Below are 19,371 nucleotides of genomic sequence, written 5' to 3'. Positions count from 1 at the left end.
GACAAGCCCCCGAGCATCTCATGGATGAGCTTCAGAAGCCTTCTTTCTTGTTCTTCTTGGTCTTCGTTGAGTTGTTGTAAATCCGTTCCAGGTTCTTCTTGAAGTGAAACCTTGAGATGGTCTTTTTTGTCTTTTCTTTGGCTGATGTGCACTTTTGGACAAAAGTGCACTTAGTGAGTGTAGCCCCCGAGCCTATTGCTTTTGCTTGCAAAAGTTGGAGGGTCCAGATTCTTGTCTTCAAAAAATTTTTGGGGTTATGTATCCCGCAGCCCCCGAGCCTTCTTCGAGTACTTTTCCTTAGAATAGAAATCGGATGAAGGGTCTTGATGTGTTGTCTTTGTTGTAGTCTTGAGTACTTGCATTCTTGGTCTTTCATCCTTGAATTCGAGCCCCCGGGCGTAGTTGAAGCGAATGCCGAGCCCCTGAGCTTAGTGTTTGACTAAGCCGTAAAGCTCTTCCGAGTTGTTTTTATTCATCCAGGTCGTTTCTAGACTTCTCTGGTTCTTGATGTACCTCTTCCAGGTTGTTTGCATTTCGTCCAGGTTCTTTCTGAACTTGTATGTACCTCATCCGGGTTGTTTTCTGATCAATCCGGGTTCTTTCTGAATTTGTCTTGTTACTTGCAGCACCTCTTCGGGGTTGTTTCTGATCAATCCGGGTTCTTTCTTGTCTTGATTTCTGTTCCCAACTTATCTGGGTTGTTTTTCTTCAATCCGGGTTCTTTCTGATCTTGTCCTGGTTCTTGCCGCACCTTGTCGGGGTTCTTTTTTGATCAATCCGGGTTCTTTCTTGTCTTGATTTCTGTTCCCAACTTATCTGGGTTGTTTTTCTTCAATCCGGGTTCTTTCTGATCTTGTCTTAGTTCTTGCCGCACCTTGTCGGGGTTCTTTTTTGATCAATCCGGGTTGTTTCTGGGCTAGCTCTCAGGAGCGTGTTTTTCCTGATCTCATGGTACCGATGTAGCTCTCCTGCATGTTAAACATAAAAATATGTTGTAAATAACATCCCGGATATAAAGTGGGGAGCATGTCCCATATTTGAATAATCAATCAGGGGCGGGCCCCGGCATTATGAAATGCATATAAACTTTTTGCGTCTTGCTCTTGCTAGGCCATGCAAATTCCTCAGGTAGTGTCCTGTTACGTTTAAGCACTTGAATCTCTGGCGTATGGTTTAGAGGTTCATGACGTGACCATGTGAGCCTGGCACTCGGTTCGTGACCGTCCATGTGAGTAGACAAGCTTCACAGATTAAGGCGTGTTCTACCTGAGGAATTCAGCGACCGTTAAGAGAAGACCTAGAGCACTATGTTTGCTTGCATGATGATTTTTGTATCTTGAGCACTATGTTTGCTCACATGATGATTTGACTTTAGAGCACTATGTTTGCTCGCATGATGATTTTTGTGTCTTCCCAGAGACATATGAGTAATATCTGAAATATATAAAGAATGAGACATGACTTAGCTTGGTTTATGGCTGAGTCGTCCATCACCGCAGCCGAGTTGTTGGCGTTGCATTTGGCGCGGCGTGCAGTCGAGTAGTTGGAAGGAGGTTTGATAGCTCTCTTGTCGCCGGATGTAGTCGAAAACCTTGAAGTAGTCGAGACAAATAGTCGAAGTAGTTGTCCGTGGGTTGGTGAGCGCTCTCGCGAAGTTGAAGTAGTCGTCGGCGAGTCTTATGCGGCCGTCAATCAAGTGCGCAGCAGAGTAGTTGGACACCGCAACTTCTAGGTTGTTGTTGTTCATCTTGCGATGTGGCTAGACGTTCGGGTAGTAATGCTTGCATTCTGGAGTTATATATCTTGAGTCTTGTAGGAGTATAGGACTCCCTCATCGTATGTGCAGGGTAGCTGTGCCGTCGAGGCTCGGAACCAGCAGCACGCATCGAATAGCATGTGGCCGAGACGGATGCGACTTAGCCTGTCCGAGTCGATCGAAATGGCCACCAGAGCCGAGACGGATGCGACTTAGCTTGTCTGAGTCAATTGAAATGGCCACCTATGTACGTGTATACTGTATTGACGGTAACGTGCAGTCGTGCACTGGTATGTCCCTCCATAATTTGCTTGCTTGCATCTTGTAGCACGTGGCTAACTGGCTATCTGGCCGCTCGTTGGTGTTGATCTCGAGTTGATGTCAACTCGATGTAGTCGACGAGTTGGTCATGTATAACGACGGGGATTAGCATGGAGAGGCCAAGCTACCATGGGATAGCGCTGAAGTTGCATCTCAGATAGGGCCGATGAGGGCCGTAGCGAGTTGTCGATGAGGGCCAACAAGAGCCACGACAAGTCTTTGATCTTAAGGTCCACCAAGCTCTCAAACGCAAAGCGCCGAGAACCCCTACCTGGCGCGCCAGCTGTCGATGTTTCACCACCGGCAACCCATCACGGGGTACCCGGGACGGTGATTTGTTCGGAGGAGTATCGGCGTTTGCAGGAACTCGATGGTAAACGCAGGGAGACAATGATTTATACTGATTTGGCACGCTGGAAAGTCACGGCGCCCTACGTCCAGTTTGGTGTGGATAGTATATTGCGCCCTACGCTATATGTTGTGTTGCGAGGTATGTTGTGGTTGTGAGTTCTGTCGGTTATGTGTCTGTGCCGATCTAGGGACCCCTGCCCTCCTTTATATAGTCCAGGAGAGGCGGGAGTCCTAGTCAGTTACAAAGTAGAGATCCTAGTAGGATTACGTGTAACTAGAGAGTGCAAAACACACACCTCAACGTGTGGGGCGAAGAAAAGGGAGGACACGAAATCTGTCCAGATTTTGTGGCACTAAACCGGTTATCTTCAAGCCAGCGGTTAGTGACTCAAACGTGGTTGGAATGGCCTCAAACTTTGGTGACCTCATTCCTCACTTAGGACACATCGATGCCTGAAGTTTGTTTGAGTATTGGTTGAGTAAAACATCGGATTTGAGAGATATCTTGTCGGCTCAGTTTGCTGCCATTTCAGAACAGAGCAGTTTTGGTAGATGAATTGTTTGGATGGTCAACGGTGTCCAGTTGAGTTGAATTTTGGTGAGTAGTTAGAAGACCCATGGATCTACATGTCCACCCAAATTTGTGCATATTGGAGCAGTAGTTTGTGAGATATGAATAGAAAACAAAAGGGTACAGAATCTGCAATTTCGCTGTGACTACGATCATCATTGCATTAGACGGTTGTGTTTGTCATTCCTGCCAAGAAATTACAACTTGTAGGTGTATTGCTGTTAGACAACCCTCCATACCCTTGAGAAGACTAATTGCACCCCTATGTGCCTTGCCTTTGCCCTCTTAGATCAGCAAGGCGTGAGCAGTCAAGGTGTTCTAAAAGTCAAATTGTGCCCTTACGATTCAAAAGTAATTGGAAAAGTGTCAAACCACAGATTTTTGGATTTTTGGGTTTTGAGATATTGATTGGCCTAAGAATGGAAGCCTTGATGTCAAATATAGTTTAAGAAAGCTGGTTTCGCTACGATGCAAGTCAACCCAACTTGTTGTGCAACTGCACCCCGAAGGCAAAATTATACTTAACCTGCTTGGTAGTGAACTAGTCCCTAGTGTTGTGATTACATGCAACTTGTGTTGTCCTCCAAGCCTCGCTAACATCCTTCTACGTCAATGGTTCTCCAATGCTGACATGCTTTGGTACCTTATATGTGTTTTTACCCAAGAGGTGCATCAGATTCAACCCAGATCACTTTTGCAACTTGGATACGAAGGCTCCCTAAGGAATGATCATCGAGAATGTTGAGCCAATAGAGTCAGCTACTACGTTTACTACTCACTCAGCAGACTCAGACCATACAGCATTGTTATCAGAGAAAGAGAACTACACCCATGGAACATTATGTAGCTTTCCATCAGTTGGCATCAAATGACTAGACAGTTACAACCAGAATAGACATTGTCTGTTGGTTAGTTAGTTTTCCATAACCTCAGTGGATGTTTGTCGTATAGGATCTCATCCCTTATGAAAAGTTGTGCTCAAGCCACTTTTGTAGAGAACTGCTTTTCAAACCTTGGGAACAAATATAGCACCGTTACAAGGAATATCCATCAACAGGCTATGGTCTAGTGCAAAGTCCATATGGTCTGTGCTATATCCACTTGGGATGTAGATGCTGCAAGTATTTAGTCTACGTTTGTATCGCTCTTCGTACATCAAGGATGAAGTATGTAGGACAGTGCTATCTTGGATTCCTCCCAAAGTAACAATACTTCATGAAGGCCAACGAAGGAAATTCTTCAGACAAAACTTACTACAAAGGACAAGTATCAGAAAGTGTCTTGACCAAATTAGCCTCTCTTATGCTTGAAGCTATGTAGCCTAAAGCTATCGCTGATATTGGAAACTGGTAGCACGTCTCTCTTCCATAAAAGTCTTTCGTCTTGAATCTCGGGACGCGATTCTTTTAAGGGGGGAGGGCTGTAACACCCCAGGTGTTCACCACCAGTTAAGCAATGGGTTTGAGCTCGAACATGGCATATTAAGTGATGATGAAGATGTCAAGGTCCAACCTATAGAAACAAGCCCCAACCTAAACTTGGATATTACACCTTTGCTCACCTATAGACCCCTTTTCAAGATATATGCTTGGGTGGCGTGATTGGGATATCTTCATGTTTCTCACATCAATACCCATCTATATTGGGCACTCGAAAAGTTTCATGAAGTTTGGAATCAAAAAGTCACATGAAATGATAAGTTATATCCTTGTTGGAATGATTTTTCTAAGTGCTTGAATTGCACTATTAAGTGAATGAGAACATGAGAGGTCAACCAAACCTTGCAACCTTGCCAAAATGACTCTAGATGAACTCTACAACAAAAGTCATGAAAGGTTCATGTTGGGCAAATGCCAAGAAAATGCTCCAATGGATCAAAAAGGATAATTTAAGCTTCATCGTGACCCTACTTTGGTCAAAGTAGAACAGCAGGTTCTATACCAGTTTTGAGGTTGGACCTTAAATGAAAGTTGTAGTCCATATCATGTAGAACAAACTTTGTTTTTGGACTAAGAGCTAGATCATCTTGGAAGTAAGTCAAATCGAGGTCACAAGATTGAATTTGCTGCTGATTTCAGCACTTGGAAATATTCTAAGTCTAGAAATTCATGGACATCGGCATTGGCGTCTCGCGTTCTCCAAATTTTGTTAAGCAACTCAATTTGGTCCAAAGATAAAAGTTGGAGTGTACATGATGGCGAAGAGCATGTATAAAGATGGCACTCAGTTGACTTCATTTTGGCTATCAATTTTTGGAAATTGTTAATCGTCGTTAATGCAGTGACAATGCTGTCTTGGAGTGTCATTCACCACTAATATGCTGCCCCAATGGCTATGGCCCCTGAATCAAGTTTGTAGAGCATCAGAAGGAGAATAATTTTGCTTCAAGGCCAATAGCCCAGTTCAGAGCAGAGATGGCCCAAAAATGGACCCCAAGTCGGGCATAGAGACGCACGCCACGTGCTCGTTGAATTGTCTCCGTGGTAGCCATGCAGTAGAGCGCGCGCTTCATTGCCGCCGTGCGTCCGACCTCTGCGCCACACACCACCCCGCTCCCTGTGCCTCCAAATGCGAACACCCGAGCTGCCCGAGCACTCACTCGCCTCCCCACTCTCCCTCTCTCGCTCTCCGGTGCTGCGTGCGCTCCGGAACGCGGCCGCCATGGTTGCCGCCGCGAGCTCGAGATTTGGCCGCCATTGTTCTTCCTCCTCCAAGCGCCTCACAGCCCGGAATCGTCTGCCACCGGCTTTGCCTCCCTCTACTTGGCCTCGTGCGCTCCTTCCCGGTTTTCCTTCGTCGCCTATTCGCGTGGCCGCCGGTGCCGTGGCCGCCGCGGATGCCTGTGCGCACGGCCAGGCCAACCCAGCCCACCTCCAGCCAATTTGTGCAGCCTAGCGTGTGCGCGTGGGACCCCTGGTCCTCCCCACCACTCCACCACCATCGTCGATGCCCACAGCCAGCCAGAGCCACGAGCCGGCCGCTCCTCTGCTCCACTGTCGGGAGGAAGGAGAAGGTGGACCACGCGCGGAAATAGAAGCTTTTCCAGGGGGTTAAATGATGAATCTGTGACTCTTGTGAATAGTGCTAGAAAGGATCCATTTGTTCGTATTTAATATATGTTTTCTGCAGGTACCCCAGTGCAAGATTTAGATTCCTTTTCTTTTGATTTTTGGCAGATTTGAATGCTCCACTTTGAAAATTCATAGTAATTCATATAAAAATCGTAAAATAGAAAATGAGGACTTTTTGGAATCCTTGTGAAATTGTCTAAGCAGTAGATCTATAATATGGCATGTTTTAGTTTAAATATTTTGCTGTAAAAATAGATCTATGCAGCTAGGTTCCTGTTACTTGCCATGTCTTGTCTTTTTCATAAATGCAGTTTTTATGCTCAAATAAATGTGAAATTTTTGTGGAGTGCTACTAAGGTGATTTTTGTTGTCTGGTAAAAAGTTCAGGAGTTTAGGATTTATAGTTTAAGAGTTATAAAAATAACAAATGCCCTATATTGCTCTACTTCTAATCTGAACAGTTCTACATGTTTGAATTAATTGGCTCAGTTAAGTTATGAATCATGACTTGGTGAAAATACATGAGTTGTGTTACTTTTATTAAGCTTTCCAAAAAGTTAAATATCATTATTTTTGGCTAAGTAGATCTTGAGTTATACTTGCTTAAATCTCTGTGGCTGTTTCTACCCAAAACCAGAGAGGGTTTCTTTGTTCTTATTGTGGGGCCTTCTTAGTAGTAGAATTAGCTTTAGGTGTTTACAACAAAGTTGTTTAGAATTTCCTAAGCTTTCTAAAAAATCTAGAACCACATTTATTGTACATGTATAACTCCATTTATAGCTGTTTAAAAATGGCATGTCAGTTTCTGTCTATGTTTTGGACAGAGGTGCAATTATTGGATTAATTGACCCTTCTAACTGTAGAATCATCTTAATATGATAATAAGGAAGTTGTATAAAATTCATGTATCTATCTACTGTTAAAATTTGGTGTCATTTGGCCAAGTAGTTTGTGAGTTATGCCTGTTTAAAGTTGGGTGTCAGAAATGGCTGCTCTCTGTCAATTGTGGACCAGTTTCTGTAAATGAGTATATTTGACTTAGTTAACTTGAGAATCATGATAAGATGATTAAAGGTGAATTGTAGAGAATTCCATAAGCTTTCCAGATTGTCTTGTTGCATGTCTTTTGGATTAGTACAACTCCTGTTATGAGTAAAATTATCTGCTGCTGTTGCAGCCTTGACTCTGTGATTGCCGTGAATAACTTGTTTGCTTGATATGGGTTGATGTGATGATCTAGATGCTAGGCTAATTAAGTTGTATATATGAGTTATATGAGTTATATATTGTTGCATTAAGTTGTAGGAGTTGATTGAAACCATTGATGCATTTATTACTATCCTTGCCTACCTTATTACCTTATTACCCTGTTCGGTTGGGATCGAATAACTGCTTAGCCTTGCTTAGACCGGTAGCGATCGGTGATATCTGGTCACCTACATTATAGGTGGTTACTGGAAGAATTTAGCTATGGAAAGAATGATATCCTGGAATTAACCATGTGTGATGGATAATTGGAGACCGGACGGAAAAAGATGGAGGCAACCAGACAGGGTTCTGGGGTGCTGTTAGTTTCCGTCTGTGTCAATTAAGGACCGACCGTTGCTCATCCCTCTTGTCATGTTGAACGCATGCCTTACATTTAGCTGGCCAAATAAAGTACCTTTCGACCACGAAGCTGGGAGATTATTTGGGCCGAGTAGATTGCCCGCAGTGCACTATACCGGAGCAGGTGTGGTAGGACACGGGGGTGCGATGATAAGACCAAAGGGCAGTCGGTCGGCCCCCGGGTACATGTGGTTCCTGGCAAACTCGAGATTTTCCTAGATAGTTGACTCGGTGACCGATACCTCACTTTAGCGGATGAGTGAGGTTTGTGTAAGGAATAAATCACCAGCTGGTTAGGAATCAATTCGAATCGCCATCGCTCCTGGATAGTGAGCACTTGACTCGAGTTACGGCATCATAGTAATTATTATGGAACAATGATGGTTATCTGGATGGTATGGGATATGCTAAATCTAAATTGGTAACTAAATGTTATTGGTTAATCAAGTGATTGCTATAGTACAGGTGCTTACCTAGATGGATAGGTCATAATAAAGATGTTGCAAAGTACTTAAAATGGTTTCTTCATGATAGCTTATGCTTTTCGCAAATGAGTCAGCTAGCCCACTAAAGAAAGCCTTGCATAATCCTTGGTGTCACTTTATTTCTGGTTTACGATGGGTAAGTCTGGCTGAGTACATTCGAGTACTCAGGGTTTATCCCACCTTGTTGCAGGTGATGTTCTCGACCTGTTGATGATGGTGGCTAACCGCCGGTGGGCTCAGTGATTCTATACTTACTTCTCATCTATATGCTTTTGTTGGATGATGTCACTTATGCTAGCCATATATTTGGAACTTATATTAATGTATTCATTTGAAAGCTATGTTGTTTTCACTAAGTGGTTTTGAAGCCCAAACTTGTACTATTATTTGTGAACCCATTTGTAATATTATTTCCAGTGCAACCCTGTGTATGTGATGTGTGTTTGCTTAATCACGCGATCTTGGTTGTGATGTTGATTTACCGAGGTCTTTCGGGACACTCGGCGGACTACCGGGTTTATATGAGTGAAAGTATGGGTGTGTCAACATGTTAGTGGGGACAACCGTACTTGATCTTGTATAAATTGGGCGGTTCTGTCACAAATGCCTTAAGAGGAAAGATTTCAAACTTCCAATAGTAGAAAGGAGAGACCATTCTAGAAGCATAGGAACATTTTTAAGAATATGTTTCAGATTGACCTCATCATGGAATGGAAGATTGGTTGCTCATGCAAAGTTTCTACCATGGATTAACTCAGAAAGCCCATGAATAACTCGATGCCATTGTTGGAGGATCATTTATGTCACTCACCCTTGGAAAAGATGAAACTCTTATAGAAAAGATAGCCACTAATCAAAGCTGGTTATCATGCAATAAGAGTGAAGAAGTACCAAAAGAGGTGTGTGCACTGTCAACCAAGATGAATGTACTATTGAATTGGCTCGAACAGCGAGACAACTACAAGAAAGATCATCAGGCCATTCAAGATGCATTCAATGCTCAAAACACATGATGAGAGTATTTGGGGATTGAATTCCTTGAATCGCAAGAGGATGCAAACATCATCATCAACAACTCTGCTCCACAACAATAGAGACAATGATAGAATCAACAACAATGGTCAACTTACCAAGGTAAGTATCTAGGTAATTACTACAATTCTTCTAATCCCAAGCAACCATCCTTAAGAGACTTAATCTTAGAACAAGCTAGGATTAGTGAGAATATTTCTAAAAAGCTTGCTTTTAATGATAAGGTCCTAGAAAACATAAATACTAAAATGGATAGTTTTTCTTCTGCCATACAAGACCAACTTAGCTATAATAAAAAGATAGAATCTCAATTAGCCAAGTTGGCCGTTGCTCTGCCTTTTGTCACTAACCTTGAGAAGGTCAACACCATAACCACAAGAGGTGGCAAGTCTACTCGTGATCCACCATATCCAACAAGGACGGGTAAGACACCAATGGTAGTGCAGGAAGAGGAGAAGAAGGACTATGAAGAAGTTGGGCCACAAGAGCAAGAGTTACAACAAGATTTTCATGACACAACCTTCCTACCATTTCCACGCAGAAATCGAAAAGCCAAAATGGATGAGCAGTTATGTAAGTTTGTAGAGGTAATTCAAAAGTTATATATCAATATTCCATTGCTAGATGCCATATAGGTGCCTACCTACGCAAAGTATCTTCGAGACATCCTCAACAACAAAAGACCACTGCCCACCACTGAAATGATCAAGCTAACAGAGGAGTGCAGTGCGGCTGAACACATCACCTATCAAGAAGAAGGATCTAGGATGTCCAACTATCGATTGTTCGATCGGGAGCCAGAACTTTGATAATGCGTTATGCTATCTTGGAGCAAGTGTCAGTGTTATGCCCAAGAAGGTCTTCGATAAGCTCAACTATTCAACACTCACACCAACATCGATGTGTTTGCAACTAGCTGACCAATCGGTCCACTACCCTACAGGAATCACAGAGAATATTCTGGTAAAAATATGAAACTTTTTTGTTGCTGTAGATTTTCTGGTACTTGACATGCAGGAAGACATGAAGACACCACTCATTCTTGGGAGACCCTTCCTGAGCACTACAAATGTGCACATTGATGTCCGAGCTGGAGAGAACAAATTCCATATTAACGAAAAGGAAGAGCATTCCGCTTTCAAGCCAAGACCGGAACAATGCTCCAATTTGGAGTGTCTTGAGAAGCAAGTATCAAGGTCTCCATCTCCGGGACCGAAGGATACACCTGAAGAATAAACCCAAACAGACAAGTCCGGTTCAAAGGACTTAAAAATCCTAAACCCTCGCCGGGAGGTAACTCGATAGTTATCCATATTTACTTTGGATTATATTTTAGTTTGGCATATTTACTTTTTAAAACTTGCTTCAAAAAATGAAATAAAAATTCTCATCATGGCATTATAAAAATCCAAGCCCCATGTAAATAATTTTTATGGAATAAAAACCTATATGAAATATTTACCGTGGCAGCATAAAAAATTAAAAATACCATCATTCATCTTGTTATATTTCATAGTATCATGAAGTATTTTTTGCATTGTAAAAACATATGAATACAGTAAAAATATGGGAGACACATGGGGCCCATTCAACCACCACCCATCACCTCCATCTCCACTCAACCTCCATTATTAACCTCCATTTCCACTCAACTCCATTTTGTCATATCTCCACCGAAAGAAGCACCGACGGAGCTAATATTTTGCTTAAGGGTGAAGTAAAGATCCACCGGGAAAATGGAGAGGCCATTTGGCCACTATGTGGGGCTAACCGGCCCCACCACTAGGCTGGCTGGCCTGCTGCTTCCCCTCTATAAATCCCACCCCTTCCTTGCTGCTCTTGGCTTCCAACACAACACAAGGCAACCACCTGAGTTCGAAATTCCAGTTCAAAATTTCGTAGTTGAATTCCCTTTGGTAGAAGTAGTGTTGGAGTAAGAAAGAGTGTGAGAAAATTTGAGTGTGAAAGTAGTGCTGAAATCTTGAGTAAACAGGGGAGAGGTGCTGCTGCAATTTGAGAAGAAATATATAATTTAAGAGTCGCAGTGTTGTCCAAATAAAGAGAGGAAATTAAAAAGAATTAGGGTGGAAGACAGGCCAAAATCTTGATTAGAATATTCACTAGGCAATCTTGGACGATTAACCTCTATATGACTTACTCCTGAATGGCTAATCGCTAACTTTTTATTTGTCCTAATCCATTCCACGAATTGTGTTGTCTTGTGTCTATTTTGCAGGAAAATGAGCAAGATCGCCGGCAAGCTCAAGCGGGCGATATCATTCCGTTCAACGAGAAGTAATTCGTCCTGGGCAAGCACCAACATGGAGGTTGATCCTCCTTCTCCCACTGTTGGAGCACCGTCCCGATCTGCCCCCATGGAGAGGAACATTCTTCTACAAGAGAAGCAGCTCAGGCTCTAGGATGATAAGGAGAAGAACATCTATAAGAAGCTGAAAGACTAGGATTTCGTCCTCACCCCTGCCCTCAATCCATTCCTACTTTAGTCCATAGGTATGGACTCTGAATTTGAACTTATTTTCAAGGCCATAGGATGGGAGGATGGATAGGAAATAGATGAGTCAGGGTGCAAGCTTTTGAATATTGAATTTTTATGCACTTTACAAACAACCGACTCGGAAGTCTCATTTAGGTTCTTTGGGAAAGAATTTTCTTTTCCCTAGAGGAACTTTAGTGAGCTTCTAGGATTCCATGCTCAGTGCACAATTGATGTAGACTCGGCTATACATGACTTTGATAGGAATAAGTTTTGGAGGGAGATATTGAAAGGAATTGTTTGCTACCGCCCTCGCACCAATGTCATTCACCACCCTACTTTGCGGTTCATGCACAAATGGCTAGGATTTTCTCTTTTTCCTAGAAATGATTTACGCACAGTTAGGAATGATGAACTAAAGTTATTATATGCCATGGTTAAAAGAAAGAAGGTTTCACCTATAAAATTCATGATGGCACAATGGGCAGAAATTTGTGGACTTAAAGGAGATGTTGGGTGCACTTCTTTGGTAACCCGCATAGCTAGAAATTTGGGTTTTCTAGCAAACGCTTCTATTACATACATTGACAGTCCCCGATGGATTATTGTTTATGGCTATTTTAATCATGCACACATGTTAAAAAAGGGCAAGGATGAGAGAATAGTCATGATGTATATCGACTACACAAATGAATTTCTGTTATCAGACTGAAACCATGGCCTGTATGTGGTAGATTCGTTTGTCTTTGATTTGCAGAAAATAGAGCAAGCGCCTCGCAGGAGTGCCTCTACAAGGATCACTCGCAACCCGCAGCCTCGGTACTATGGAGATGACCCCATTCCAGAAAGCCCTACCTTTACCAGCTACATAGGATTTGATCAAGTAGGACCATCCTAGGTGCACCATACTCAGCATGTAGGCTAGGACCAGCCGGGATCTTCCCGTATGCACCAAACTGAGCGTGCTGGGTGGGAGTAGCCTTCTCTGCATCATTCAGAGAGTTCCTGGCAATAGGGTTCAAGTGGGCAATGGCAGGATGGCAATTTTGAAAACTACCAGTAGCAGTCTTATGAGGAGGTCTCTAGTGGCCACCAGGGACGACGCATGTCCTTCTCTGCCCATGGTTACCATGACCATCCCATAGGTTATCATGAGTAGCAAATGGAGTATGCTCATTTCAACACTAGGCTCACCACCATCGAGGAGAACCAACAGGTGATCTGGAACACTCTTCACCAACATTCCCAGTGGCAAGATGAAGCAGGACAACACCTTGTCGCCATCCAACAACAGCAACAATAGGAGAATGACAACTAGAATTACTTATTTGGCCATCTCCACATTGACCACCCGCCTCGCTGAAGGACCATAGCAACACCCAGCTTGGGGGAGGAGCCCCCATTTACCTAAGGTAAGTTTTCTTTCTAGTATTTTATTATTTCCTTTAGTTTATTTAATTTTTTAATTTGTATTAGTTAAAAAAAGTGCAAAACTAATAAAACAAAATAAAAATTTGCCTTTGTCTTTTATATATATTACTATGGTATGAACTAAAAAATAATGAAAACCAAATAAAAAGAGTGTGTATATAGTTTGTTTAAGGTGTGCTTTAGTTTGTTATCTTGTTTTTAAGAGTCAATAAATAAATAGAACTTGAAGATGATCTCACATGATAGAAATGATGAATAGATGCTCTATTATAATTCCTTTCAAGTACCTAGTTTTCAGCCTTGAATTGTCCTGAGTTTTGGATGAGATTGATTTGCATAAGAATTTGCTCTGAACTTGAAACTCGTGGGTAGCATATGCTTGATCTAAGTCTAGGTAATTGACGGATATGATATGAAAAGGTCTGAGCTACTATTTATCTTGTTCCAAGTGATACTAAATTCTGGTGATTTCTTTTGAAAAAAATCACATGATGAGATCCTGTATGACAAAGCGTGAATTCCTACTAGAGTCAAACATGTTTATCTAGGCTAGGAAAACTCCACTTATATGCTACTTGTTTTGCAATGAGTTTAGTCAAGCTTTGTTGATGCCTTGTGAGAGGTTTGTCATACTCTAAAAATCAAGATCACGTACACACCACCCACATATGCACTACTCCTACACTGGAGGTAGGCACAAAAACAAGCTTTCCATCTAGATCCACCCAAAATTGTTTTATGCCTACATTGGGAGAAAACACCAAAAATATGTTTCATAGGTTTCCACCAAATAAATGCTCCAAGTTTTTATTGCTATCTCTCAAAAGTTTGTTGCAGAAAAGAGGCATGGGCTATGCAAAAGTTATTAAAAAAAGAAAAGAAGTAGAAAGAAGAATTGAAAAAAAAATGGACTAGTGTCCAAGATATCTAAAACAATGGGTACTTAGATGCTTGCCTGAAAAAAAAGATGAATAAGATAGCCCATGTTTTCTTACAATTGTTTCCATGTTCAAATGAGAGATATGTTTTCAAGGAGCATAGTAGAATTAGGCTAGCCACCATATATATCCACCATATTCCATACACATGCACATCTTGATTTGATTGTCTGACTTAACTCCCTTTGGATCCGAGGTTTGACTTTACAATATATGTATTGCAAGTATGCTCTTTCATGCAATTACCACTCCGATGAGCTCCACATAAGCATTAGTTGTAGGAGAAGAAAAGGCAGACCATCATTCATTGCCTTGGTGAGGATCCACAAATACCACATATATGAGAGACTTGAGAGTGTCATACAATGAAATCTTTGAGTTTTTATTTTTGAAAACTTATAAAACTCCAGAATAATGGTTCAACAAAAGAACCTGAGATATAGTGCTTGACTTGATTGTTCTTCCTTTCAATTACTCAAGATCCAAGTGAAAGCTAGAAAGCCCCATGGTTGAAGGTAATATGGGTAAGTTTGAAAGTCAGATCGATGAGTTTTAATCTAGAGGAGAATTCTTGTTTGAACGCATGTGTACTTTTAAGGAGGTGCATCAATGTTTTTGAAAATCCTAAAAATCCTGATCCATTGTTAAGTTTGACATTGCTCAGGGACGAGCAAAGGTTAAGCTTGGGGGAGTTTGTTGACAGTACTTACCAACCATCATAAACTATCAACATAACATGAATAAATTCATAAAAAGGATCACCAACATAGACTTAGGGGTTTAAACTGATAATTTTCACAAGTTTTGGTGAATCTGTGTTTTCAGCAGGGCTTATCTAGAAAACCATCAAAGTGGATCAAATCGTTAAATAAAATCATGCTTATCCATGGCAAAATGGACACCAAAAGGTTCCAGAAGACTTGTGAGGACTCCACACCGAAGTAGGGGCCAAGTCAGTGCCAGGTTCGCCTGATCATGCCCGTTCCGCCTGTGTCGATTAAGGATTGTAGCATTGTAGACCTATCGTGTTTGAGACCTTGCAGTACTGGTCACATACTTCGGTAAGCCTAATACCTTGGCTATTCCATTATGTGAAAGGCCAACCACGCACTAGGAGTTAAGAGATGGCAAGAGTAGCATGTACACATCCTTTGAATCCACAAGGAGTGGCGTAGGGAGGTGGAGTACTATGCTCTTCGGTAGCGCTGGACCCGTTCATGTTTTGGAGGATCCGAGTGAGGGTTGATATATGTAGGTTTGGGTATGGGCCTAGACCTACATATGTCATGTGGTAAGGAAACCCTAGCTAGGCCAAATCAATTTGAATCGTCATACTCCTCGGTTATGGAGACTTGATCCCCCGATATACATCGTAGTTAATCAATGGAACATGGTTACTTATGGATAAGAGATGAATATGAGATGAGATGGTTAATGAAGTGATTGAGCTAGATTTGGTGCAAACTGGATACTACTAATGACTTAATACATAGCTAAAATATTGAAAGTAAGGATTCACTCGTAGTAAGCTTTTTTGCAAAAGTTATTCTTGCTTCTACCTTACCTTTAAGCCTGCATACCCTTGGAGTCATTTCTTTTAGTCGGGTATGACTTGTTGAGTACGCTCAAGTACTTAGGGTTTATTAACCCCTGTTGCCAGTTATGGCCTGAGTTGCTAATGGAGGTCATGTTAGTGGGCTCGATATGATCTGGCCACCTCCTCTACCTTAGATGCTTTACCTAAGTTGCTCCCGTAGTTCTACTCATCTTTTGGAACGTAGTTAAAGATGTTATTTGAACATGTTTTGTAAAGTAATGTTATAATTCTTTCACACTCTGATGTAAGTTATTTTGGTACCAAGTATTGTAATGTTGTAGCAACTCCATGTTGATCCTATATGAGTTGTAAAATGTGGATGATTCGGGGTTCCCCGTGGACACGCGATAGACTACCGGGATTGTGTGGCTTATGTGTGCACCAGTTTGAGGTCTGTGAGACAATGATAGGCGCATGTGTGCTATAAAATTTAGGTGGTTCTGCCACAGATGGTATCAGAGCTCATACATGGATCTGCAACAACATTACTTTTGAAAACTTCAAAAGGAACTTACAAATTAAATGTTTTTGAAGTCAACAAATTAAAAATGTTCTTCTAGCCTCCCTTATGCTTGTTGTCTAAGTTTTGTGAAGACTTTTTGGTGACTCAAGTGGAAGACATTGAAAAGGTTTCAACTCTCCTTCAAAACCTGAAACCATTGAACTCTTCTTTGATCTTCCAAAACTTCAAAACTAGTTAGATTTTGGGGTGGATCCTTTAAGCAAACATGGAGATCTCTGATCCATGAAAAACTTTGCTTAAGGCCGATCTTTGAGTTGTTTTGCAAAAATGGGAGAACAAGTGAGCTGAAGATGGGGTTTTCAGTTATGAGCAGTGCACCAGCAGTAGCCTACTTCTCTGTTTCACCTACTTGCCGCCAACCGCCCGCCGCCCTCGCACTGTTACTTCACGCATGGCCATGCACTTGCTCATGATGGCAACGCAAAGTAGCTGCTGGCTTAGTCTAGTTGCTTTACTCGTGCTCACCTCACTGTTAAGAGCTGAGTCGACCGCTGGCTCTCTCCTTTCCTCTCTTTGTTCCACCACCGGATAGCAAGAGCTCGCCGACCAAATTCATCGCCACCATAGCAGCTTTGCCCAATTCATCTTGTAGCCTAGTTCGCCATCTCCTTGCGCACAGATTAAGCCTGCTTGTGCTCTCTCTCCTTGCCAGGTTTGACTGTGCGCGCCATTCTCGCTGTGACTGTCCACCATCACCATCAAGCTCCACCCCACCGTGGCTAGCTCACTTCGCTGCAGCCCCCTCTGTCCTCTCACTCGTTTTAGCGTCCTTGTGGCTTAGTGATGCTCATCGACCTATTGGTTTTGCTAGGCATTCATTGGAGCCGTCGAAATGCCATCTCGCCGCTAGGTTCACGCCGCTGCAAATTCCATCACCACCGACCACCTTGCTCCGCCTCACCTCTGGCTCAACCAGGACGCGCATCGAAGTCGCGGTGAGCTCCTGATGCTAACTATGCTGCCCGTTTAGCCTCTATTAGGCCCTAGTGGCTAGAGCACCACTGCACCGACGTGCTCTGGTCTATCGAGCCACCATGGCCATGGTCACCTGAGCTGCTAACCCTAGCATGCCCTACTAACCCCTTGGTCGTGTTCGCGTGAGAAAGGTGAGCACGCTGGTGACCTCCCTATCGCTAGAGAACTCACCGTTGGCTGCCTCCTCCTTGCCAGAGTGCCGCCGTGCTACCATAGCCACTGCCAAGCATGCTGCGAAACCCTAGGCGATCAACCGATACCCTAGATAGATGTGTTAGCTCGCCGGTACCTTCGCTGCCGCCAGCGAGGAATCACCGGTCAAAGCCAGCGCTGCCGCTGTCAGTGCAGGGGTACTGTGCTGCTAACCCCGATCCCACGTGTCAGTGGATGGGGCTAACTACGCGTGGGTAAGAAATGGTTTTCAATCAATTTTTGATTTTTAGAAAATGTCAAAATGTGCTAGTTCTTGTTAATTTCATAATGAATTCTAGAAGCATGCTAAAAATGTGAAACTTTTTGTGTAGCATTGTTATGATGTGCTCTACTATGGAAAAATATGAACTGGTAAGTTTTAGTAGTTTTGATATGCTTAAAAATTACCTCTTTTAATTAATAAATGGACCTTGCATGATTTTTATAGAATAACATAATTATCCTTTAACAATGAAACTTTTTGTGTATGCTTTACATACTTAGTCTTGCCTTCACAAAAAGTTTGGTACTATTTTGATAATCCTAACTTGGTTAATTAATTTATGTATGTTTAAATGCCTTTTATGGATTAATAAAAATAACAAATGATTTCTATAAATCCCTAAAATGATTTTGGTGTATTTCGGAGTTGATTGTAGACCTTGGGACACAAACATTTCTGATATTCCTTGGCAACTTGATTATATTCTTGCTGTACTCATAACCAACTGTTGGTTAGTAATGAAAATGGCTTAACTAAATGTTTAGTGAGTAGATGCAAGTATATAACCCTTGATTGCTCCTTATATGCCATAGTTTGAGTAAATGGTTATGCTATGTAGATGATCTTCTTGTTAATCACTTGCTTATCCACGTTAGTATATTCCTTTCAAAAGAAAAACTAATATACTTGATAAGTTAACTAATTGAAATACATATTTAATAACCCTAGTTCTTTGGTGAAGGAAAGTTGTACACAACTTTCTTAACTTTATTTAAGTTCTATTATGCACATGTTATGTCTCTCATTATGCATCATGGCATGTAGTCCATCATGTTAAGCAAAGCATCATTTATTACATGTAGTGCTTATAAGAGTGAAAAGACTCATGCTGATCAAGTTTCAGAGAAGGTCCATCCACCAGTGGTGTTGGTGCCATGTCTGACTAACTAGATTTTTCTCTAGAATCTAACCTTCTCTGCAACGTAGGCAAGCCCTGATGCATATCACCCTTCTATAGCATTTATAAATCTTTAGTATACTTTAAGTCTTGTGAAATGTGCATTAGGTAATTAGGATTTGGTCAAATATCATTGCTGCATGATTACCTTGGTACACAAGAATACTTAGTTCTACCCTGTTAGTATGAATAGGTCATTATCTCTAATGCTTAGTAACGCTTAGGCTTCGATAGAACTCGAATGATGGTTTCATTGTTTGTAAGGAATAGGTTCTACCTTGTTCTTCTCGACTCTGTTTATGGGTCAGGAGTATACCATGATGATAATGATGTTTAAATTGAGACCAGGCTGGACTGGTGTTAAGGTAAGTTGGGCAGATGTTGACGGTAGTTAATGTTCATCATAAACTATCAATATAACTTAAATAAATCCATAAAAAGGATCACCAACATAGGTCTAGGGGTTTTAACTAATAAATTCCACAAGTTTTGGAGAATCTATATTTGCAGGAGGATTTACTCAGAAAACCATCAAGGAGGGCCTATTCGTCAAAGCAAATCATGTTTATACGCAGCGAAACCGACGTCGGAAGACTCTAGAAGGCAAACCACCAAAGCAGAGGGTAGGTGGCTACCATGTGGGGCCAATCGGCCCTACCTATAGGCCGCCTGGCCCCCTAGGCCCACCTATCAGCCCCTCCTTCGAATGTCAATTCTCCACTGCCACCTAGATTGCATCTACGCCGTTCTTTCAAGTCGGTTTGATCCGAGGATCTAGAATTGATGCTCTGACCTATATATAGCAGCCCCTACCCCCCTCCCTAGAGCATCCCTGAAACCCTAAT

General features: G+C 42.1%; 1 non-coding gene across 1 annotated transcript; it reads right to left on the bottom strand.

Moving 5' to 3' along the window:
* Nucleotides 1–8,767: 8,767 nt before the first annotated feature.
* Nucleotides 8,768–8,874, bottom strand: LOC136490289 (small nucleolar RNA R71). The gene has a single exon (XR_010767580.1). It is a non-coding gene; the product is annotated as a small nucleolar RNA R71 (small nucleolar RNA).
* Nucleotides 8,875–19,371: the final 10,497 nt, after the last annotated feature.

This window comes from Miscanthus floridulus, chromosome 10, assembly GCF_019320115.1.
Source record: "Miscanthus floridulus cultivar M001 chromosome 10, ASM1932011v1, whole genome shotgun sequence".
NCBI classification, from domain to species: domain Eukaryota; kingdom Viridiplantae; phylum Streptophyta; class Magnoliopsida; order Poales; family Poaceae; genus Miscanthus; species Miscanthus floridulus.
Note: the sequence above shows the minus strand (reverse complement) of the source record. Positions and strands in the feature narration are given on the sequence as shown.